Source organism: Apis cerana, linkage group LG5, assembly GCF_029169275.1.
Source record: "Apis cerana isolate GH-2021 linkage group LG5, AcerK_1.0, whole genome shotgun sequence".
Classification (NCBI taxonomy): domain Eukaryota; kingdom Metazoa; phylum Arthropoda; class Insecta; order Hymenoptera; family Apidae; genus Apis; species Apis cerana.
This window is the reverse complement of record NC_083856.1, coordinates 11,387,706-11,413,256: the sequence shown is the minus strand read 5'-3', so window position 1 is coordinate 11,413,256 and position 25,551 is coordinate 11,387,706. Positions and strand designations below refer to the sequence as shown.

Here is a 25,551-nt window from a genome sequence, read left to right as displayed (position 1 = left end):
CAGAGAAAATCACCGATGATTTCGAATATCTATATCGAATTAATCCTTTATAACATCCGTTGATTCTTCCCGCTGAATGAATTTCAATTTTTCAGACGATCGAGGAAGATCGCCTGTTCTTATCTCCGAGACAGACAAAGAAAAAAAAATTAACCTCTCAAGCTTAAGAGACTCTTAACCTCTCCTCTCGTACCGAACCGATGTTACAAGAATAAAGAAAAAAGAAACACGGGCAAATATTTCCTGGGTAGCGATCTTGTCGCTCGGACGAATGCAGCGTGGCCATTCACGCAGGACTTCAATCGATGAAGCGAATATCGAAAACGTTCCCCCGACTGTGTACGTGTGCCGAATTGATTGAACAAGCGCGCGCGCGCACATATCTAATTTATACGTGCGAGCCGGACGACGGAAAAACGTCGCGATGCCAAGCGCTATTCCCTTCTTCCCGGTCGATAGTCTCGTCGTCGGGAGAAAGAAATCGGCTAATGAAAACAGTTCCACGATTAATAGCCGTAATTTCTGGCCGGGCGGAACTTGGTTAACCGAAACGCGTTTAAACTTCCCCCCTCCTTCTCTCTATCTTGAGCGATAAATAAGTGGAAGAACGTTAGACCGGGTGGTGGGGGGTCGCGTCGCCATTAAGACGAAATTCGGTCGAAGGAGGGGAGAGAAGGAGAGGGGGGTTCGAGGCGGAAATCGGAGGAGGGATGGAAAAATTAATCGAGTCGATTCTTCGTCGAATAGAAGCCGATATGAATTCTCCTCGTATTTTCGAATTTCTCTCTCTCTTTCTCTCCCCGATCTTTCCGCTCTCGATTCGTCGACGATGAGATAAAACGATGCCCCGAAAGAGCAATTTATCTACCTCTCTCTCTCTCTCTGTCTCTTTCTATCGTCTACTAATTATTCCCGCTATCCTCCCGGAACAATAACGTTACGTAACGACGCATTATTCCGAATTACTCGTGATTTGTAACGCACGTTCCCCGTTAACGTTGCCGTTCTGGCAAATTGATTCGAAAATCGCGACTTAAACGAAGCGAACGAGGGAGGGGAAGGGGAGGAGGAGCGAAAATCCCGTTTGAAAAACGGCGAAAATATTAAATATCGCTGATATTTAGTCGGTGGAAATTGGCCGATTCGCGGATCGAATTTATCATATACGAAGAGAGTTTGAAATTGGGAGGGATGGCTCACGCATCGGTTCAATCGTCTTTCGGATCTTCCTCCTTCTGGTATATGCTAGTATATACTGTATACAGTATATATCTTTTCTTCCGAGGTCGTTAACGAACTCGTTCGAGAGAGAGAGAGAGAGAAAAAGAAAATAATCGTTAATAATTCTCACCGAACGCGACGGTCGGTGATTAGAAGACTCGTTCGTTTCGGCTATCAATTTCTCTACTCCCCTCCACGAGGCGGCGAGAAAGAAAGGGGCGATTGAAACTCGTCAAAGACGCGGAGGTACGCACGTTACGTTATCCCGTTTCCAGGTAATAACCAGCGGTGAATTTGCTTTTCGGTAAATTGTCGTTTACCGCTCGGCCGGCGAGCCAGAAAACTAGCTTCGCGATCCGGTTATTACCCACCACCGGAAGTAAATTACAACTACTAATTAATTTAGTAGTGGAGGAGGGGGTGGCGAATCTGCTCGGTTGCAGCTCGTTACACCGGCCAATGAATTGAAATCATGGAAACATCTACAATCCTCCCCTCCTACGCTCCATTAAAATTCACCCGTGCGCGGCGAATTAAACACGACTCCGCTAATAATTTATCCCTCTGATGTTTCTCGCGATATTCTTTTTTCCTGTTCATCCCATCTTATCGGGACGAGGAGGAAAAAGCGCGATCGAGATCGAGGCGCGAAGTAACTTGGAAAATTACGGGGCGAGGATAATAATTGGATCGTCCGGAGGCTCGATTAAAATAATTGACTCTTGCTTCCTATTTGTCCGAGAGCATGGACGCGACATGGGAGAGGGAGGGCTCATGCATAGTGATCGAACGTCACGTGGCCGTTCGTCACTGGGCGCGAAAGCGCGCGTACAACAATGGAATTATACCCAACCGTGAAATATCGGTTGCAAACTGGAAACAAGTCGATTTCTCGCTCGTCGATTTATGGGACTCGTTATCGCCGACTCGTCGTCCGCCCTAACGATTATGGAAAATCGACCTCCGCCCCGATAGTTTCCGCGCCTCGCCAAATCGAGCCAATCCACCAACATACAACGATTTTTCCATCCAACTGGCCGACAGTTATTAAACGTCAACTTCGCGTCGATCTCGGATCCTTCTAACCTTTCTCTCCCTTTCTTCGAGCAATTTTTGACCTCGAACGGTAAACGGCGCGAGGATATCGGAAGTTTAACCGGAATAACCCGTGAAGAGAAACGAGGAAACGAAGATTCGAGAAATTAGTTGAAAAGGTATCGGTTTTCGAGCGTTCGATGAATATTTTAACACGACTATGAATATAAATTAACTCTGGCGCGATACCGTTCTTCCTATACCTTTCCCTCCCGCTAATTTTCCCTCCCAGATCAACGCTAATTTTCTATAAATAATAATTTTAAAACGCTTTTAAAAGCGACCGTGGATATTCGATCGTGCGCGCGTGCGCGTGCGTGTTGGGCTCTGTAATTGCAGAAGCACGGCAACAGCGGTGGTTCGAGCAGCGATCATCCCTACCATTCGTATTCCCCTTAAACGAAGCCTCGCGAACGCGTGTTTCATCTCTCTCTGACTGTCCACTCGCATCGCTCTTCTTTCTCTCCGTACAACATAGGTCTCGGTCATAAAAGTCTCGAACGGTCTGGAACGATCTCGAACGGCGAGTGAGAGGGATGAGAGGGGAGGAACAAAAAATGAGAAAGTAAGTGTACACGGCGGAGTAAATGGAAAAGAATAGTGTGCTCGGAGAGAGAGACACGATAAAAGTAAATAAAGCCGATAGTGTCCACGTCCTGCCGGGAATGTCGTTGGTACTAGAACTGGAACTGGCTCGACCCGTGTTTTATTAGAAACCATTCCCCTGTCTCCTCGAAGCCACCGTACTTTTCCTTCTCTTTCCCTCTCCCTCGTTCACGCTTATCTTCTCTTCCAAACCCAAACCGACCGTAAACCGCCCGTGTATATTTTAAATCGGCTCTGATCGCTTATTCGATCCGTTCGCCGAAATAAATAAATATCGAGATTACTTGCGTGCCCTGCATATAATTTTCGCCCACCGCCATTCGTCGAGGCTAATTATCGCTCGAGGTCTTTGGCGCGTTCTTAACGAGGGAACTTAACTTGGCTTGCAATGCGAGAAAAAAAGAAAGTGGGAGGATTTGTACCGGAGGGCTCGACATTTGCTAATCCTTTGCAGCGCACTACGTTTTTCACCGAGTGGAAACCCGTTTAAAGCGAGTATGGAAGCAATTAAACGTACAGTCGGAGATGCACGCTTTGCCAAATGCATCGATATTCTCTTCAAATCTCTCTCCATCTCTCTCTCTCCCTTCTTTTCTCTCCCACGATATACCGTCGACAAAGCGATCGGAAGAAAGCAAAACGACGTTAGCCTGTTATTGCCCGATTTGATCGGAATTGAACGGTATTCGAGCATAATTCTGTAACGGCGATGGAGAATGTTTACGCGTTCGAGGGAACAACGTGTTTCGAAGGGAAACGAGTGGTGATGAGTCAGATTCGAACAGCGCTAGTAACTCAATCGGATCGTGTTACCGAACCCATTAGTTGGAGCAACGGAACTTTGCCGCCACTAATTACGCCATTGTCCGTTGCATTTTACCGTGACAATCCACTACCGTGAATTCTCATGAGAGAGAAAGAGAGGGAGAAAAGGACGAGACAGAAAACTGGAACGTGCGAGATGGACTTTTCGATCGATTCGGCTATCGAGAGCGAATTCTTTCCCCCCGTTTCTTGCTAAATCTGCAAATCTGAAATTCTTCGCGCGGTTGAAAAGGCAGGAATAACTCGCATATGCGTTCGGTTAAGAGATAAACGCGTAATTTATTTCTTCCTACGATTTGATGCGAGATGAGAAAAATCCAGCAGCACAAACGTATACATATAAGGAGAGAGCAAATTATAGAGACTGTATATCCAGTCTTGCTCGAATATCGTTCTCCGTTATCCGAGAATCGAAACGAGAAAGTTCCTTTCCGCTGCTGTGTCGTGTTATTCGCGGCACGCAAATATTCTTTAGACGATACAGACAGAGAATCGTCATTGGCCTTATTTTTGGTTATTTTTGAAACTTTCTTCTCGGTCGAAAACGGGAAAAATTGTACGCATACATCGGAATAGTTGGGATCAGATGACCAAGTTTGCGCACACACGATCGTGCGGTACGAATAGAATGGAGGGGGGGGGAGGGGATAGGCGCATCGACCGGTAGAACGTACCTAATAACGGTCGCAATATCGCGGAAGCAGCTCGACGAACGTCGGTTGGATCCAGTCGGAGGCGGTGGACCGAACGGAGCTTATCGATCCAATTTCCAGGGATCAACCGGTGAGAGAGTAGAGGCTGGGCGGCACGCTGCTGATCACGAGTGGATTAGGGACACCTTAAGACTTCGCCACGCGTCTTCTCGTACTCCCCTCCCCCTCGTAAGCCGCTTGCAACGCTCGCGAAGACTGAGATGGGTACAACCATCCGCCAATGCAAGCATCGCCCCTGTAACCGTGCTCCCGAGAAAAGATTTCCACTCCTTCTCCCTCCTTTTTATACCCCCGTCCCAACAATTTATCGGATCGTCCTTGTTTAACGTAATCTTCGTTCGACATTTCGATCATCCAGATTGAATCAAGCTACTCCATCCTCGTCGTTAACGAGTTAACGTGCTTTTCCCCCCCTCGAGCTTTCGACAATCTCGTTTTCGAAAGGGAGAAAAAAGAGGGGAAGGGGGAAGGGAGAAAAGAGGAGAGAGAAAGAGAGAGAGAGTATAATATTTATTAACGAGTTTTATTGCAATGCTCGAAAGTACTATTAAAAATAAAAGTTAATGGTGTAATGTTGACGAGCGGAGCGGGGCTGCTCGATCGGTATCGAGCTAAATATTCCGGATGCTTTAACCGATGCAGCGGAATCTCATCCGCTTAACAAGTATTTGGCTGCGAACACGGTGACGATTGTCATCCCGGCGTGCACCTGTATTTGCTCGTCACTGACCGTATTACAACGGACAATCCGGCAATCCACTTGGTCTTGTGTGCCATTTGTAATCCACCGGACAGCCTATAATTTTTCAACCGTCCTCGTGTACACGCCCGCACATGTACGTACACGCATACGCGCGCGTGGCTGGCTATATATATTCCTAACACCATATAAAACATAATTCTGTATGATGTATACATATATCAAAAAAAAGAAAAAAAAGGGAAAAATGTTCCACTCAAAAACTGTTCCATTTCGCGCACCGTACGATACATCATCCTCAAAATCGTTTAATTTTGTCCGAAATTTTATTCGAAGAGGCCATCTTCCCATCTTCCCATCTTCTAATTTCGTCATAAACCTCGACCTCGCGAAAGAAACGAATCTCGATAATTGAAAGCCTACTTTCATAGCAAGCTTCACTTTAACGCCACCGTTGGGCGCTGCATTCGACAGACGTACGTGCGAGCGGCGATGACGGTTTGTCCTCTAGCGAGGATTACGTAAGCGCGACACACGTTTTTCAACGACACCTTACCAAAGCGTATACATACGGCTCGGAGTGGCAAGAAAGCTTTCTACTGGATAGATTTTCGCCGGCAAGAAAACGGTTTCCTGTCGTTTGCCGTCGATGCCCGCCACTGGGAAACGGGGGCTCCGCGATATTTTCGTCATACGTCCAAACCGATATGTACCGAGCGGACGAAAAGCGAGAGACGACGTTTCAATGGAAGCCGTGACAGCGGAGGAAAGCACTTAAGCCATTATAGGAAATGCATGGAAATTTTATTCCCACCAAACTGCAAAGTTGTACGTATATATATATATATATTTTTCCCTCCCCACGTTGCTTAGTTTCGTTGATAGGGACGAAATTGTTATATCGTATAAATCGGTTCTTAATTCGTTGGAATTAATTTTGTTGTTAATTTGAAATGGAAATTGTCGACGAAGGAAAGAAAGGTCGTTGAAATGCGAATGATCGATGCAGAAATCGAGTGCTGGTAAAATAATGGTTATTGGCTCGAGGATGTCATCGAACGATGTTCGTTGGAAAAAAAAAAAAAAACTATATTTCCTCCGGCTCATCTATTTTCATATCCACTGTTTGTAACGTTTCGTTGACCTCGTCTCTTATCCGGTGTATCCATTTTGTCGTGGTTTGCCCATAGCACACTACCACTGTCTCTTTGTTTTTGTATCTAACAGCCGTGTGGTGTGATGTGGCTTTCGAACCGATGGAAAACAGAAAAAAAAGGAATGAACGAAAAAAAAAAAGGAAAACAATACGCGTGAAGGTGGAAGGCAATGTTTTTCCTTTGTTGATACGACAATCGTGGAATGGACGTGGAAGCTCGATTCGATTTGCCAAGTTGAATTAATATTAAACCAATTCGAACATTGATTCGCGACGGAATGGATGATGGATCGACTGCCGAGCCAACCGTGAATACCGGAGCGTCGAGTTATGCGCTTCTATTCGTGCTGGTTCGATTGAACAAGACGAAAGCTCGAATCCTTGATTGGACGAGCGCGGTTGCAAGGATATGACGCGAGGGGGGGGAAAAAATCAGTGCAAGGAAAAGACAGGGAGGAGAAGAGAAGAGAAAGATCCTCGAATCAGATTCTATTATCATAAAGATTACACAATTGGATACGAAGCCCTGGGGGGATAACTTGGTAATGAAAACACGAGGAGAAATCTAGGAACGGACGTATTCTTCGATATCTTTCGTAACTCGTTTACATCCATTTTCGTGCACTATTATTTCGATCCAATGTATTACGAAACTTTGTCGATTCTTTCTCGCTCTTTTATTTTTCTCCTTATTCTGTTCTGCTGTCGACGCGTTTTATTTCCTTCCTCCTCTTTTTCTATTTATTAGCTTATTTGTTTCTTTCATTAAAGAAACCATTTGCGACGGTATTCGGTTTATTCTCGCTAGTTTCCTATATATTTTAGTTCCCAACGCAAACCAGCTGGTTATCTCGTTAAGGTGTACACCTCTTTTGCAGCTTTTCTTTCTTTCTTTTCTCCTCCCCCCCTCCCCCCTCTTTTACCCGTGATATCAACTTAACGTTTCCTTCGAGAAGCTCATCTTTTTTTCTTCTCTTTTTTCCTCTTCTTTGCATTTCTTCTGTGCGAGATATATAAATGTATCCATGTTTGTTACATTTTTAACCGTCTCGTTTTTGCGCACAATCGCTTAAAGATTTCGAAAAGAATTACCTTAACGACGCAATAAGACGAGCGTCTCGCGTCTCTTTTGATTAAACTTCCTCCTCCTTTTCAACATCCTCCATCGTTAAAAAGTTTTCCCTTCGTTGCATCGCACAATTAGCTCTCTCTCTCTCTGCCCTTTCCCACGATCGTTCATCCAACAAAGAGGCTTTCAACCTCGCCTGGAACACGCGACGAAGAAACGCCTCCTATCCTTTCCGAGCGTAATATTCGAATTCGAAGATTCCATTTCCATCCATTCTTCCGCTCTGATCGTTTGTCCATATTTCTCTTGGTCTTGACGGCCCACTATATATATATATATACCCGCACACGTGTTTCCACGCAATCTACTTACGTCTCACAGGACTCGATCCTCGAGGGTATGGCCGGTGAAAGCGAGTAGTCCACTATTCACGCGATATCGCATTATTATGTCGCGTTTCAGTTGGTGTAATGCGGCAGATCTGCAGCCATTGACGCTCATTACCGTCCAATCCTTGTCAACCGATTATTGTCGTTTTCGTTATCCTCTGATAAAATACCCGTGTCTATATATATATAATATTTCGAGGGGAAAAATGTACAAGAATTCCAACAAAACTATCTCGGATCATGATTCGCGTCTCAAAAGGATTTCTCGCGAGCGATTCTAATTCCGCTCGAGGTTGACGGCGCGCGTTAACGGTACGTACGCGTGGTGGAAGTTTGCCCGGCCTTTTCGCGGCGTGGAATTTTCAATTTAAACCGGAATTCCGTACTCGGTAAGTCTCGCCCCGAGACTAAGGCCACTAAAAGTTTATTGCCGGCCCTAACTGGGCTTTCCTCCGAATACCGTAACCTCGTACGTGAACCGTCCCATATTACGCGTGTCCCACGCCGCTCTTACGTGGATCAAGATCCGGGATAATCCTGAATTTCGCCGGTGCAGGCGTATATCCCTTCGCTGCGAGAGTCGCTTTTGGAGGGGCGCGCGTTCGAAGGCTGTACTGGCCTGTTTTTCGCGAAAGCTATCGTGGTTCCCTTGAAGCCACTTGTGTAAACTCGATTTTACGCGAGCTCGGCCTAGATTTAGATTTAGATTTTTCGTCGTGAGTCTCGATTTTTCACGTGGAGGAAAAAAAAAATAAAAGTTTTACGATTAAAATTTTGGGAAAATAAAGAAAACCGTCCCATTGAAATTTTACGATATTCTTTTTTCGATATGCCTTCTTTCCAAGAGTGGAATTTATTAGGAATTTTATTATTTAGTTCGAAATTGGGCGTTAATTAAAACATGCTCGAATAAACATTTATTCCTAGCTGTTATAATCTGATCTGTTTTTCGTATAAATTATCGAGGTGACTTATCGAGCTAACTTCACTCGTTCAACTTCAGTTAGGTTACTTGTCTCGAGTTTTTGCCAATGAGATCGATTAAAAATCACCTTTTTCTTTTCCTCAACGACTGGAAAATAATTATCTTCGAAGAACGAGATCTTGATTCGAAAAATTCGAGATTTTTATTTCCATAAAAATATTCCTTCCAACTAATTTCGGTTGTGATATTCGGTCGAACGCTTTAAACGGATTTAAAAGTTACACGGACGCAGAACAAGCGGGGGAATAGTTTGCTCATTGCGGGTGCGGGAAGCGGAGTTGAAAATTTTTCGGTGTGTTCGACTGTGAGAAAGCGGCGGTAATATATAAAATGCATGCATGATACACGTGCGCCTCCGTGTTACGTTGAGGTAAGCTTGTGCCTTCGGGGGAGAATGACAACGTCACTGGAGTAGGAGACGTGCTTCCCTCGCATTCCCCTCGCAATCCGATATTTTCCGCTTTAATATTTACACGTAGAATAAACGAGGCAGGAATTCACCGCAGTCGAGACGAATCTGCGGACTCCTGTTCCTGCATCGCGTATCTCATCTTTCTCTCCTCTTCACTCGTTCCTCCTTAAATTTCTAATCTAATAGAATTTGCATCGTATAAATTCGCTCGACCGTCTTAGATGGGTCGAACAGAAAAAGGAGGGGGAAGAGAATTTGCGAGAAAGGAAGAGCGGGAGTAAGGTAAGGTGGAAGGGATGGGGATCGGCGGAGAGAGGAGTGGGGAGAAGGTTAATTGGTCGGTCGGTGCTCGAGGGATTCGTCTGCACACACGTTTCTGGTTGGCAGCCGGTTCTCTGCTGCGGTCGTGGCGTGAACTACTCCTGCACGCGGTCGCCACGGCTTTTGTTTTATTTGGCGGAAAGGACCGGCCGGCTTCGTGCTCTGCCTACGGCATCGCCGTGACGACGGTAAAAGTCTCGTTGACATCGTTCCGGCTGACATCCAAGCCCTCTAAAATCCGAGAGACGATTATTCGCCGCCTTATTATTATTGTCTACGTCTCGTGTGGCGAGGGGAAAGGTTTTTTCTATCGAGATTCTTGTTCGAAGTAGAAAGTAAATTCGCGATCGAAGGAAGGGCGACGGGGCGTTGATCACGCGCGATATTATTGGCGGTTTATTAAGCCGGTAAAATAAAATTTTCCGGTTAAACAAACCGTTGGCTGGCAGGTGTGCGTGTGCAACGTGGATTGAAATCGATGGTGAAAATCGAGTTAGTGGAAAAACTTTATGGTACAAAAGAAGAATGCAAATCAAGGGGTAATCGAATTACAATGGACGGGCTTTGTTTTCGGGAAGATAGAATTAAAACATAGAGTAAAACTATCTTTGTTTAAGGTATTGTTTTTGAAAAACATCGAGGCGCAACACACAAGCCCGATCGAGAATTAGATTACACATATATATACTCGCAAATTTTATTCCATCCTCGGTATATAGCTCGGTGCGCTGTGTTCGGTTTATATTTCGAATTTTCGAATCCGACTAAATCACGTTCTCGCTTAAAATAAAAAATAGTTTGTTACAGATACTGAGCTCGATTAATCTTTGCTTGATTTTTATTTTTTTTTAATCAGAAACGGATGATATAAAAATCGATGGTCTTTAATTTCGTTTCATCCTTTATCTATTCTCTCTTTCTCTGTGAAACAAATGATAGAACGATACAACGATCGAAAGATTTTAACGAAATTTATTATTGTCAATAAAAAAAAAAATTACACGCGTGCAATTGATGCTATAGCGGTTTAAACAAACAAAATTTTCGTTTATCTCATAAAACGTAATTCGAATACTTTCAACGGGAGCCACGGTTTTTACAATCGCGATGAATATGAAAATGGGTGGTCGAATTTTTCGATATTCGATTTTTCCGCATATTCATTACCGAATATCGTAAACCGTTCGTTCAACCATTTCCTCTATTCCTCCTATCTGTCTATCTACACACACACACACACACATATATATATAGTTTTCGATACTTTCTCACGTTACATTTACGGAAAGAGGGAAAATTGGGATAAAGAAAAATTTAAGCATGAAAGGTACGTGGCAAGGGACGATACTTGATCCGGAAGATCGATATCGACGTTCTTGTCGTTTCACAAGCCCGGTTTAATGAAGCATATTGGCGGCGTCAATCGTAGCAACGCGGTCGACATGCCCTGCGGGGATACGGATTACTGATAACTCGTTGCATCCCGTTGAATCATTAGTCACACACAAGATTTCGCATTCAATTTTTCGCGTCTGTCATCAACAGCTGCAACCGTGCATCCAATTTTTCTCGAACGCTATACTCCCCGCTACCTTTTCCCCCTTTCCTCGGATATTCCTTCTTCTTCTTCTCGAATCAAAAGCTGTGATGTATTAATTCTCGGTATTGGCATTACCGTCCGCTTGTGGAGTCGACGACAAGTCTTGTTTCGAGGTTCGCCCGACTCGGGAAAAGTCGAATCGGGCGCAAAAAGAAAAAAAAAAAAATAAAGTGGAGTTTCAAAGATTGAAAAGATTTACGACGGTGGATTAAACGTCCCCCGAATGGGACGTTCGATATGGAAATCGATTTTTAATAAACGGTGAGAAGATGCGGGTTTACGGGTTTCGAAATTTAATATCGAGCCTCGAGATCGCGTTCGTCTTCGTTACGTCACAATAACGTTCGATTCCTCCAAAGCGGGAACTCGTTACGTAAGATATTATCATCATGTCAATTAAGCAACCTCCACGCCTCACCAGTTTCTCACTTGTGGTGTAATTACGTAACTGCTGATGAGTTTGTTCACCATCTATCCCTCCTGGCTAAATTACGTACGTATGTACGCACGTATGTACGTATTGTATCGAATCCGATCAACCGGTTTTATTCGGTTTCTTAAGTCGAGCAACTTGTCTTATCGAGACAAAAACCAGAGACAAAAACAGAATCGAAGAGTTACTTGATCGAATTACTTCCTCCTCGCGCGAAATCATCGACGGCAACGCACTTACGTATGAATGAGCAAGCAAGATGGAGGTATATAACCAAGCAAGATTGCTTAGAAACTCGGGGAGCGTATATATACAGAGTGTTAATAAACACGTGGAACATCTTTGGGAAGTGGATCCTAGGCATCAAAACGATGAAAAAAGTTCCGATAAGTTTGTATTAGATAGAGCGAGACGTCGAAAGAGCGAGAACGCCGCTCAGCTGGATGCGTGGCAACACTGTATTGCAATGTCGCTTGCGTTAGCGGAGCTCCTCGATGAAAATAAATATACTGATACACTTTTGTATATACAATTTCAAATAAATTTTAGCGTAATGTAATACAATACGTACGTATTGTGTAACTTTTTATTCAATAAAATCTTACCTGAGGAATAAGTTTTAGTAAATTCCAGAATGTTAACATATACATCACTTTATATAAATCCATAGATAAATTATTTTACGGTACAAACATATTATTCGAATCCATAGTTGAATTGTTGTATGACACTCGATCTGCCTATTTATCGAAATCCGTAGGAACAAATCAAAACACGCTCCCATAAGATTTCAGATTAGAAAGGTTATATTTTTTTGTACTTTTTTAACGCATGAACTTGCTTATTCTCGCGTATATAACACAAGATATACGCGAAGATATTTTTCAACCGCGTATCCCCTCTTCCTCTCCTATCGCGTTAGAAGAAGCAAACCTCTCCCTCCTCTCCACCCCGTGTCCTTTGAAAAGAAAAATCAATTTGCTCGATTCGCTTTTTACTCGAGGTTTTCACCGAGCACCCTCTTCGAGGACGACGAAAAAAGGTAAAACGCACTTTCCTAAAACCGTTTTAAAACCCATCCTTACGAGACACCTCGACGCATCCGACGCTTTTATCCCACGAAAAGGGAAGATGTTTATTTTTCGAAAAAAAATAGCGATTCGATTTTTATTCCGATATTCATAACAATTTATTAAACGAGTCTCTCTCTCCCTCTTTTATAGAACAAACTCGTAAAAGTGTGAGCGCTTTAACGCGACCGAGACCAGACGAATCGGATCGAATCGATCTCGGTCCAAACACGTGGAATACTCGATACGCGTCCACAATGGGGATCAATCAAAGGGGATCGCTGGGGTAAACGCGAATGACGCTGAAAATCTAATTACAGCCGGCGAATAAAGGGGATTAACATAATGATCGGGGGAGGGGGAGGGCTGTTTAAACTTTCAGCCGGTCGATCGCAGAGGGTCGAAGGGTGTCCGGTATCTGTCGCGCCGTTATACATCCCTTTGCCCCTTCTCTCGATGCCCCTACTTTTTCTCTTTTCCCTTTTTTTTCTTTCTTTCTTTCTTTCTTCGCGCGCGGCGCTTCACTCGCGCGACAACCGGACCGCGAAAACAACGAAATTACGGGAGAGAAGCGAATTAAACCCGATCGCTCGCTCGATCATCGAGCGGTTTTCCCGAGTCGGATCGTCAATTATTAGTATCCTGTAATCAAGGGGAGTGCGATTTTCAATTTCGCGAACCTCGCATCGCGGATCCGTGTTTCCGAGCGGGACTTGAAAAAAACTCCCATTACTTTGATTAACCGTCATATTTTCGAAGCGTCGATCCCCCGGCGAAAGAAAAAAAAAGAAAAAGGAAAAAAAAACACGCTCCCTCCCTAAGATCGAAATTGCATTCCCTCGTCCCGAGCTTTTTCGAACGTGATGAATTGGAAAATGTTGGATGATCGTTCCCGATCGCGCACATATTTTTCTCCTTTTGAGAAAAGAAACTCGTTTCTCTGGCCGTCGCCGCGCCGAAGTCGAAACGAAACGCGAGTCGAGGAAGGAAGGGGAGAAAATTGGGAGAGGGGAATAATAAAAATATTTAACTTTGGAAACGAAACTCGGCGTATATCGGAAATACTTTGGTATACCGGATTGATTCCGGTCGAAGGCTCTCCTCCCCCCCCCGACCCCTCGTTAAAATCTGTTTGTCGTAACCGTTTGGCTAAATCGCGCCGCGGTTGAAAATAATTTAATTAATTTCCGCGGTGGTCCTCTCGCACGCTCGGCCAAGTGACATCAAATGGACGAACGGCCACCGATAGCTCGTCGCACGGTTGTAGTACACAGTCCCTAGATCCGCCTGTTACACTGCTAATCGATTCGTAGCGTGTATATATATATGTATATATATATGTTACGTACGAAGTTTTCGTCGTCCGGGTGAACGATTAACGACGATATGAATGATTATTGAACGGGATTGGTCGAGGATTCGGCGAGATATCGTTGAAAATACTGTCGCTTCCTAACGGTTTGCCAACGTTAGGAATGGCGTGGAGCTAAGTTGACACACCGGGCGGAGTATTAATCACCCAACTGACACTTCGCCCCGCTGAAATATCTGGACAAGATTAATCGCCTGTTCTTCTCTTCCTTTTCTTTAATACTCGCGCAGCTTTATTTTTTTTTTTTACGATTCCACCGTCGTAAATGGGTAGTAAATGGAGGGAGGGAACGGAGGAAGGGAAACGAAAATCATGAGAGGAGGAGGAGGAGGAGGGAATGTTAACAAAAGTTGGCGCAAAATGGATAAGATACTTAGCTACACTCTACGAGGAGAGTATACTTGTCGTCGTTTTAAACGTGCTTAGGGACGCGTACTATTATCCAATCCCATTTCCATCTATCCCGCGTTTATCTACGCTCCCCAGATCCATTTCGAGCCTTGGTACGTATTCCCAATCGTAAAACATCGCGACTATCGGTCCCTCGTTACCAATCTCGCCACCAGATTCCGCCAGCTACGCCGACACGCCGAGTCGTTGCGTCGCGGATATATCTTTCTATTTCAACAACGATTCTACAACCTGTAGACGAATTCCCTTCGAATTGCCAACGTTTCTTTTCTTCGAAATCTATGATTTTTTTTCTTTCTTTCTTTATTTTCAGAACAACAACACGAAAAGTAAAGTAAACGCTTGCTCCTTTTATCGAGATCGAGGAAATAATTTTTGCTTTTGCAATTTTGTATTAAGCGTGGGAGTGTAACACGGGCTCCTCGATCGATAACGCAAACGAGCCTCGGTAGTCTTCGAGATTCTCGGTTTACGGTATTAACGATTATATAACGTTAACGAGAAGGGAGGGAGGGAGGGAGGAAGGAAAGTGCAGCACGTATCTATACGTACGTTTGATAATTGGAGCGCGGTATCGTATTATTTTATTTGCTCGTCTCGCGATCTCGTTGAGTGTTTCGTTGCGAACCAGAGATTGGGGGGTGGGGGAAACGAAAGAAAAGCGTGAAGCGTTTTTTAACTATTCAACTACTAACGCGACGATTATTACGATGATGATAATAATAATAATAATATCGTAAAAATTTCAAGACACGATTTTTTGAAACAATCGTACCTCGTCGCGATTCCTCCGAGATTCCTTCGAATCTCCTTCCTCCGCGCCAACTTTAATTGCCAATGTTTCGAACGGAGGCGATCTTTTCGCCCGTGTATATATATATATATATATATATTCGTTTCAATTTCGCGAAATATGAAATAAAAAGGAGGGGGAGGAGAAAAAAAACGATTACCAGCTGTGTTTCGAGTTCGTTAATTAAACTCGGAAATTACACGCACGATTTTGGAAAAAAGGAAATGGAGGCGGGCCGATCGATCGGGGACCAAAAATCTCTGTGTCTATTTGCATTTTTGCCGAGTGGAACGCGCGAGTAATGAACAAACTCTTGATTAAAATTAAACGAAAAAAAAAAGTCAGTTCAGATTTTTCTCTTCCCTTTCGAACCTTCGAAAGTTTCTTCCCCGTCCTCTGAATATGAGTGCATTGTTCTTAACGAGTCGGAGAGCGAAAAGTTCGAAAATATCGAAGATATATATATATATATATATATATATCTTTTCGCACATTCATCTCCGTTCGTTTTCGGGGCTGCTTCCTTTCCCCCTCGCTAGATGTCCTAGATTTCAAGTTTAAAAGAAGACGAAGCCCTATTACCTCACCTCGAGTAGTAAGATCCATTAGTAACGAGCATATTTTAATTCTGCCGCAAGTTTTGCGCTGTCCTCCTTCTCTTCAAATCGATCAACGATTCCCCATGACGTATTAACGAGTATATTTTTCTCGATTAAGAAAAACGTTCATTCTCAACCCTCTGTTCCGTGAATTCAGAAATTAGAATTTCCAAGCGACGTATCGAGCCTCGTCCAACAATTCGTTTCAACAATTCGAAAAAATCGATATTTTTCCTTCCAACGATATTTACCATCCGCGGGGGAATTCCGATGCAAACGGAAATTGCAAATCGATACGATCCCCTCCTCCCGATATTACCGATTATTATTTATTCTTTCGAATTGGATTTTATCGCGCGATACATGTTCGCTGAAATATCATCGTAAACTTTAATCCCCTCTTCTCCATCCAAGCCAAACGAACGGGATTTCCTATTGTTTCGTTAATCAATATCGATGGGTGTGCGAATAGCTGTCCAATAAGTTTCTTTCTTTTCTTTGATACACGATATCTGTTGTTTAAGATTTACGAACCGTTCTGCTCTATCACCTTCTTCCATCTTTCAAGCCTTTTTTTCAAAATTGTCGAGGTTTATTTGCAAAATATTCCTCGAGGTGCGTCCCTGTTTCACGGAGAGAGTTTTTTATAGAGCAAGATTGCCAATCAAACTGTAACAGCTTTTCAGTCAACGCGCGGTTTTGCATTGTCGCGATTTTTTCTGCTACGTTTCGATTTATCAAGCTGACCGCAATATTTTGCGGAATCGATGGTTTCACCTTGAGAAAGGAGCCCACAGTGGACTCGAAAGAAGTTTCTTTGGGTCAAGTCCAGGCTTCGCGACGGTTATTGTACTTAAATCAAGTGCGTTTTCGATGCACGTTTCGATACAAAATCCGAGCCTCGTCTCCAGTGACGAGCCTCTTTCACGTCCTTGGAGAAGGAAATCCTGTGGAACCCAAACTTTACTCATCGATCGACATATCATCCCATCCTGATCGGGTAATTACGTACCCTTGTCTTGGGAACGCTAGTGGCATCCACTCTCTTCAAGCGAGCCTTGATAAAGCTGCAGCCTTCGTAACAGTATCGTCTGCAGTCTCATTTGCGCTATCATCTTTTATTTCAAAACAACGAAGCATAATATGCACGCAAATGCTTCCTTTGGCTGTCCGTATTGAACGTAAAAAAAATGTAGAAAAAAGTTTTAAAAGAGACCGTGTATCGACCGACGAAACGTAGTTTAAAAAACGGGTCTGGGACGATGCCGTAAACCGATGCTAATATTATAGATAAGCCTGCGCGTTCGTGTAAAAATAGCCAGTCGTATAAAAAGTTATTCACGCGTAGTTTATTCGATCAACAAGAGTTGAAAGAAAGAAGAAAAAAGGAGGAGCGAATGTACGTTAATTCGTATATCGGACGAGAGGAGTAATCGAAGGAGAATTTCAATCGCTATCAATTTCCTTCGAAATAACGTATTTCCGGTTGGCCTTGGAAGAGCAAACGCCCGTTGAAACTTCACGGACAAGTTTGGCGCGGTGTAAGTTACGGAAATAGAATTTTCAAATAGAGTCTCTCCTCTCGGCAAAAATGTCATGTGGCGGGAACATTTCTTTACTCTTTACTCACTTACCGCGTGAAACGATTTTCCTTTCCCTGGGTACACAGTGAGGAGAGAGGTGGAGGGGGAAGGATCGAGCATGCGGAACGCGCAGCTGGCGAAGTACTCGCGCCAGAGGTTTTTTCGCCTCGAGAAATTCCCCCTCTTTCTCACTCGAATAGCCGAGCTTATCGTTCGAATCGGTCGAAAAAACCGTGTGGGTCGTCACGCCTTCGTTTAAACGGCGAAGGATCGATGGTTTTTTCTTCTTCTTTTATTATTCACGTCCCATTTCTTCTCCACCCTTCCTTTTTCCCTTCGATGTTCCCGAAGTGTTCGACGATCGAGCATAGCCGGCGGATATCCCGCGAATCACGTAGCGCCGAGTCTTCCCGCTTAACTTCGGCTTCGATGCAATTGGGTCGTTGCTATGTAATGTGGACAGGCAAAAAGGATCGTGGTTTGGGTTCTTTATTTCTCCAGGGAGACACAATCTTTTCGAGGTGGACAAATTCTTCGATAACTTGGATAACTAATTAATCCAATCGATATCTTATTCCGTTTCCAAAAATTCGTACATGTCACAATGTTTGTTACAGAGAAGGAATTAACGTTAAGCGGACATTAAGGGGACCGTGGTGCACAAATATCTACTACAAATTCTAGGCTGAGTTTTGGACGCTCGTGTTTTCGATTCGCGCCACTATTTATCTCCTCGCCACCGTACACGATCGATCGATATTCCCCTTCCCCCACTCCCCACAAATGCGGGACGCCGACGAATCGTCGTTCATTAACGACATTGGACGAAGCTGTGAATGAACACGTTTCGGCGGCGCGTCCCGAAAGTGGAGGGAAATGAATTTATCGGTGGCCGGTGGATCGATCGAGCGAGCGGAACGAAGAGGGAAAGAAAGTTTGATCGACGCGCGCGGTTAGGCGAGCGGCCACTGCTGATTATATCTATGCATACTTAATGCGCGTTCATAATGCGCGGGAGCGGCGCAATGACGCGTCGCTCGAGGGCAAAATTGCCGCTGTGGTGGGGGGCAGGGGCCAGGCAACCGGTTGTTTCTCGTCGCCGCGCATAAGACCGAACTCGGCCGTTGGAACGTTGACATTTTCCTCCTCCTCCTCCACCCGCTAATGTTATTCATAGCCGGCTCTCCTCGGCCGTGCACGATACGCGCACCGAGGAGGCTGTACGAAAACAACGTCCGGATCCGGTACTACGAAACTCGGCATGAAAGTTCGTTAACGATAGAGAAATTTTGCCGCGGTTAAAAAATTTTCACCCGTCCTTCCTTCGGGGAGGAAATTTCGCGTTAAAAGCGTCCGGGCTCGTTCCGCTCTATTTTCTCTTTTTCCCCCCTCCCTCTTTAGCTTTTCAAGGATTTTCACCGCCGTTTTGCCGCCGCTCGTTTCGAATGAAATCGTTCGAGTGCGCGAGTTCTTTTTTTTCCCCTCTCCTCTCCTCTTTTTTTAACCGGTAAACACTTTGCTCGTTCTCATTAAAATCGTACTCCATCATTTCGCGGAAATGAAACGCCAAGAAGGATTTTTCAAACATCTTGCAACGCCGCGACTCGCGCCACTTCGCGTACAGCTCGCACGCGCGCTTTTTATTCCCGTTTTACGCCCCTCGTTACCTACGCTAACGGGATCTGCTGCGTGTATAATCGCGTTAATTGCCTAATCCCCGCTAATTGGGTGGAAAATTTGGTGGACGCGTCGCGATGGGACGGTGCAGGGGGCGGGGGCGAAATTAGCGGACGAGAAAAAACCGGTTATACCGTTGTTCCCTTTAACGGCCTATACGATGTCGGAATGGAGCGCGGGCTTTTCATAAATATGCGCACAGTTGTGCCCGACCAATTTCCATCGAACACCTGTTGGTATCCCCGTTCGTATCCAGATGCAGGAGAAATATTTAATACAATTAGTGATCGCTGCTATCCTCCTCGATGTATCGACGATAACGTTGCCTTCTTCCTCGAAACAGAGAAGATGGAAGACGTTATATACAGCCTCGTTCCCTGTCCGTTTTCTCGACTCTTTCTTTCTTCCTTTTTCCTTTTTTTTCCACCTGTCCCTGCTCGAATGGGAAGCGAGACGGCGGGCCGAAAAATAAGAGCATCATACTCGGGAGACTCGTGCATCTGTTTCCCACTTTGCATAATATTCCCCTCGGGGGTCTAAGAACGCTTTTCCTTCTTATTGCTCTCTCTCTTTTATTTTATTCTTCTTTTTACCTTCGCTTTTCCCGTGTTCCCGCGGGATCGCCGTTTAAAACCGATTTCGGGGAAAATATATCGGCTCGAAGCGAGAAAGCATTCGTATCTCGCAGATATAAATCATTAACGACAGCGCGTTAATGCTCGGTTAATTGCTATAAACACGGAGCCGAGTTACGCGGCCGATTAAACCCGGCTCAACCCAGTTTCGCCACCGATCTCCATTATTTACCCGAATTTCTACGGGGGCGTATTTTTGTTATATTCTTTTCTTTTTCTTTATCTTCTCGTTCCCCCGATCCCGGCCCCGTTTCGCTTCAATTCTACGGCTCAATCGGCGAAACAGAGGCCCGAATCCGGATGAAAAATTCGAAACCTTTATTTGATTAAAGAAAAACGGGGGAATAAAGATCGGCGATCAGAAGGATGAACTGTATGGAACGCAAACACGGGTCCAGGGAAAATATTCCGTTTAATCCGTTATATCTCGAAATAGAAAAGGAAGAAAGTAAAAATCGATTCCTTTTCCACTTTAAACCGACCGATTATTCCGCCACCGCGTGTATTCCAAACTTTCTGCGTCCAAATTCTCCCTTGTACACAAATATTTCGAATATTTCTCGCGATCGAATAATTCGCTCGTTAAAGGATAAAAGAGGCGGCTCTCGATCGTAATTTATGCGCAAATTCGAAGCGATATGCGGCGGATATTCGAATAGAGGATTCGTTGAATCATACACCGGTGGAAAATGAACTGCGCCGTGGAACGAGCCGGATGTATTAATCAAACGGATATATCGGGTGACTCGAGTCACGTTTGACGTTACGGCGGAACATTTTCACGGGGATTTAGACGAAAAGAAAGGAAGAGAGCTCTTTCACGATTCGCCGATCGTAAATCTATTTCCGAATATACGAATTTTTCAAAATAAATTGCACCAGCTGGGATGAAAGTTTCATTCGTGGAGAATATACGCAGCCTGGGAATTATTCTAATTGTATCGCAACGAGATTAAACGTTCCGCTGGACTGCTCCCTGTCTCTCTCTCTCTCTCTTCTGTGGTTACGCTTAACGAGATTCCGTGTAGGAGAAAGAGAGAGATTCCATTATTTAAAGGGTGACTTTCTTGCGTCTGTCCTGTACAATCAGGCTCGTAAGAAAATAAATGCACCCCCCCGTTCTATTTTCGATCTCGCGTCAGAGGCTCGTTTGATAAACTTGGTTTTAAACGCGAGCAACGAACCCTCGACGAAAACTCGGCTGAACCGCCGTTTCGAGTGCGCCTCGACAAGTGAAAAACACTGGAAGGAAAGAGAGAAAGAGGAAGGAAGGAAAGAGCCACTTTTCCTCTCCCAATTTTCAAAGCGATCGCGGAAAGGTTCTATCTTTCTCCTCTGAGAAGAGCAGCTTTTGTTTACGATCAGCCCTGACGAATCAATTAATCGCGAGAAAAAATTCAATCCCCCCCTCCTTCCCTATTTTCACGCGTCCTTCCTTCCCTCCGTTTCGCTCTGATTATTCCTCCTCGAGGAGGAGGACGCCTCGTAATCAGGGCTTCCGCTTCCGCCAAGTATTCGGCGGAGTTGTTTCTTCGATTTGGTGGAAAGAAAAGGGGAGGAGGAAGGGGGCTCGTCTAATGGCCGAGGGAAAAACTGAGGAGCTGCTCAGAGGTGGACGCTTTTAGCCGTTGCGATGCGGCGAGATTGAATTTCTTGCGGGACGAAATTTGAAAAACTCTCTTCCTCTTCGCAACGACGACTGGAGAATTTGGAAAAGGCGGGTCGAAAGGGCGACGCAACTGGTTTCCCTTTTCTAAGATTCTCCGCGTGGATCATATCTCCATTGGAGAAATTGAAATTGGATAGGAATCGAGGGAGATTCAAATATTTGCCCGGCGTGAAGGATCGTATCGATTGTCCCTCCTTCCTTTTCTTTCCAACCATCATTTACTCCCGATGACTCCCGTAAAGATTCGAAAGTTTTCCAGATCCTTGTTGGGGGAAGAAGACGCCCTCTCCTTTTCCTTTTCCCTTGGAAACGAGGAGCACTGGACGGATATATTTAGTTAACGAGTAATCTGTATCAATTATGAAATAATGTCGCAACGATGTTAAAATCAACTTTCTTTCTTTGTTCGCGCAAGTATACGGTTTCGAATGGAAACAAGGGCGAAACACCTTACGTCCTCGGGAATTCGTTCCATCGAAACGTGATCCTCCCTTGTTTTTTATCTCATCGAAAAAACAGTATCGATTCTGCTATGAAAACGGAGAAAAAAAGGGAAAGGAGGGATCGTCCAAAGATCAAATTTCTAAATTTCCCTCCTCTCCACCCCTTCGAATCTTCCACGCAGTGTGTCACATTTTTGCTCGCCATTTTGCAATTTCTTCAAACTCTATCCAGCGGAGAGTATTTGATGAGAATTAAATTGTAAATAATATATATAGTCGATTCAAGGACAGAAATATTATTATTATGTTAAAATTCAAATTATTATTAGCTAGAATAATAATAAATTTATCGATTAATTTTATTTTTATTAGAACACACTTTCGATCGCATCTCGAAAACTTCCGTCCCGCCACGCTTCGCATCGTCTCTCTCGAATGGCAATTCCCTGGAGAAGAGGACTCGTGATGGAGAAGCTTCTTGGTTTCGTCGTGTCGGCACGAGAAAGGGAGAGGGATCCCTTATTATCGATACCTGAAATCTATCGAGCCTAACTGCGACCTCGGCCCACTTCTTAATAGAAATTTTAATGGAAAGATCTCGAGAGAAGCGACGGGACTCTCCTTTATTAATTGCCCGTGATCGACGAATTCGATCGAAACAAGAGAGAAAGAGGGAGGAGTTTCTAAATTGAAACTTTCCCTCGTAAATACCCCCCTTTACGCGGCCACGATTACTCGGGAGTGAAATTTTGCACCCTCGATCGAAGGGAAGAAAAAGCGGTGGAGAGATCCCTCCTCCTCCTCCTACCTTACCGACCGAGATATTGGACGCGGTTGGTGAATCGTCGGCGAACGTCTGGCAGAAGCGAGGAGAAGGGGAGGGATTCGTAAATTCACCGTGAAATCTTGTGCAAACGGAAGCAAGGTAACTCATTTCCGTTTCATCGAGGGGGAGGTTCCTTTCGAATTAAAAGAGCTCGGGGCGTTGGCAAACGGCGAAAGTAGCGTGAAGAGAGAGAGAGAGGCGGATTAATTAACGTAACGTAATTACGTCCCGCATTGTGAGAGCCGCGACGATTGAACGGCAAGTCTACGTCGAACTCGAACGAACCGTCGTCTCAACTTTTTCCCTCCGATCGAATTCGAACGCGCGTGAGAATATTCCTCTTAACGAATCTCACGAGAATATTTCGTGAAAACTATTTGTCTTTCGTTCAGAGAAGGGAAAGACTCGCTCCAATTATCGTCGATCGCGAGTAGGACGCTTCTTGGTGAACGGCCGCGTGAGAAATTGGCAACGAATGAAGCGATCGTCCAAGATTTACCGCCGCCCGGATTGAAACGAAATTCAAAAAGTTAGGGATCGTGGATTTATTTCGCCAACAGGTGGATTAAATCGAGGTAAATCTTGGCAACGAATCGTCGCTACGGGATCGAAGAAATTTCGATCCGCCTGTAAAAATGTACTCCAAAACGATAGGATCATCTCCTCGTAGTCTGCCTTTTTTCTTTTCACTTAAAGAAATTTCAAGCGAACGCTGCGTTCTTCGAAAATCGATATTTCACGAGCCTTAATTTTACGCGTTATTGCGTCGATCGATTTAACACTGCATATCGAATACACTTAATCGTCGATGCTATTTACGTATGTAATTACGTTTTATAATTACCGTTACGTTAATTAAAATTATACGTTATTCCATATTAAATTTTCTGCTCCATGAGGCGCAAATAAATTAACGAGATCGTTTATATTATGTACAATCTTCGTCAAAAGTTGGTGGATAATTGTCAGGCTAACGATTCCGATTTTCTTTTTTTCTTCCTTTCATTCGACCCGCGGAAAATCCGAGGATGCGCGAATCCGTTTAATTCTAATTGCCGGCCAGAATCGAGACGCGATCGATCCGTTAAATTGAAACAGAATTTGTTCTATCGTAGGTGGATATATATATATATACGATTTATAATAATAATAATTTATCCGCGACGAAACGGTGTTCGATTAGCTCGGGGAACCGTAATTAATTCTCGCTCTATGCTTTATAAACTTATACCTTTGTATCCGCATTATGTATTATTCTTCTAGCGTTACAAAATTGTACGATTCGAGAAATTACTATGAATTATTTAACGGAAGCGTGCATCACCCCTCTGTAAATTATCTACCAATTGTATACGTACAACGATAACGGAATAATTAATAACCCGTTATCGTTGCAACTAACCGGTTAACTAACAACAAACTACGATATTTAAATTACCGTCGTCCGATTGATAAATAAAATAAAAATAGCCGTAAGTAAATCGACCTCGTCTCCCCGGTGGCCGTAAATCCTTCCAAAGTTTTCCCCTCCCTGGGTCGTTCGTCGAACCTGTTGGTTAGCTGTTCAACACTTTTCGCCACCAATCCCCTCCTACTCCCTCGCCGGACGATTCCCCGATGAATAATCAGGCGAAAGATCGGCGAGGTCTAAATGCCGTTTCCACGTCGCGTCGACAATGTCGAATACTCGCGCGGTATTTGCACGCCTCGACTCCATTCCGTTTAATTAAATTCATTCAACTTTAAGAACCGCCAGAAACCGAGGAAATTAACTTCTGGGGAGAAGTAATGTTTCTTCTCTCCTTCCTTGCCGCTGCGCTGGGACAAATTTTTCACCGCCCTTTCCGTCCCAACCGTTGTGTTTACGCGCGAAGAGAAATCGGATCACTGCGGTGGAATGGAAGGCTGGAAAACGAGGGGGAAGTTGAAAAATGCACGTATATGTGTTTGGGCGCGAGCCGAAGGAGTCTGTCGGAGGGTGGAAGCGAGGATTTAACGAGGGACGGAGAGGTTGAAAATAACACGAATACCCCGCGGCGTTCCGGCCGAGCGTCGTTTCCCATATAACGATAACGATAATACCGTGAGGTTGGCCCTTCTACAAAGTATAACCTAATTATCCGCCCGACACGCCGCTGCCGCGCACGCAACCGCATTCAACGCATCTTCATTATACGTGCGAATGCACGCCGCATTCGCTTACGCTTTGACCGGACGCGGCAAAGCCTCTCTCGTCCCCCAGCGACCCGTCTCTTCCCTCCCTGTCGCCGTTTATCCACATCCCATATTTCCCCTTTTAATTCATCTCGATTCGTCGTACGACTTTCCTTTCCTCTCTCTAAACGCGAGCCTTCTCTTTATTCTTCCTTGCGAGGATACGAGATGGAGAGGGGACGGCAATTGACGGTTACGGTTTAACGCGACGAGCAAATCTGTAAATCGATTACCGATCGAGCGGGGGAGCCCGGTCGGTAATGATAATTGAATTTTTCGGCGCAATTGGTTGTCGGCGCTGTGGCAAACTAATTCAGCGAAAATAGAATATCTGTCGACGCAATCGACGACACGATTATCGCGACGTTGATGAAGTTTCGAGCAATCGACCGCCGCTCGTCCATGTCGCTCGCCCCGCCGCGTTGGAAACGCGTTTTGTCGAATATAAAGTAGCGGCCGTGCGCGATCGTCCATCTTTTTTCTTCTTTCCTCTTCCTTCGCCGTTCATTCGATCGATCCTTGGATTCATCGGAACGTCGAATGATAAAACGATGCCTCGCATTTCGCGTTTCTGTAAATTAATAAATTCGCTTATAATTGGATCCCCGTTACGCTTCATATGAATAGATAACGGCCGCGTGTAACCGTGTGTTGTCGGATAATTGGGATCGCGACGATGTATTCGCGTCCATTATAAATTGTAAATTTTACATCGCTCATTCGCGTATCTGGCG

At 44.5% G+C, this 25,551-nt stretch overlaps 1 long non-coding RNA gene across 1 annotated transcript; it reads left to right on the top strand.

Annotated features, from left to right (window-relative positions):
* Positions 1 to 5,625: 5,625 nt before the first annotated feature.
* On the top strand, positions 5,626 to 24,084 carry LOC107997878 (uncharacterized). Its single transcript, XR_001766091.3, has 2 exons — positions 5,626 to 5,988; positions 22,150 to 24,084. It is a non-coding gene; the product is annotated as an uncharacterized LOC107997878 (long non-coding RNA).
* Positions 24,085 to 25,551: the final 1,467 nt, after the last annotated feature.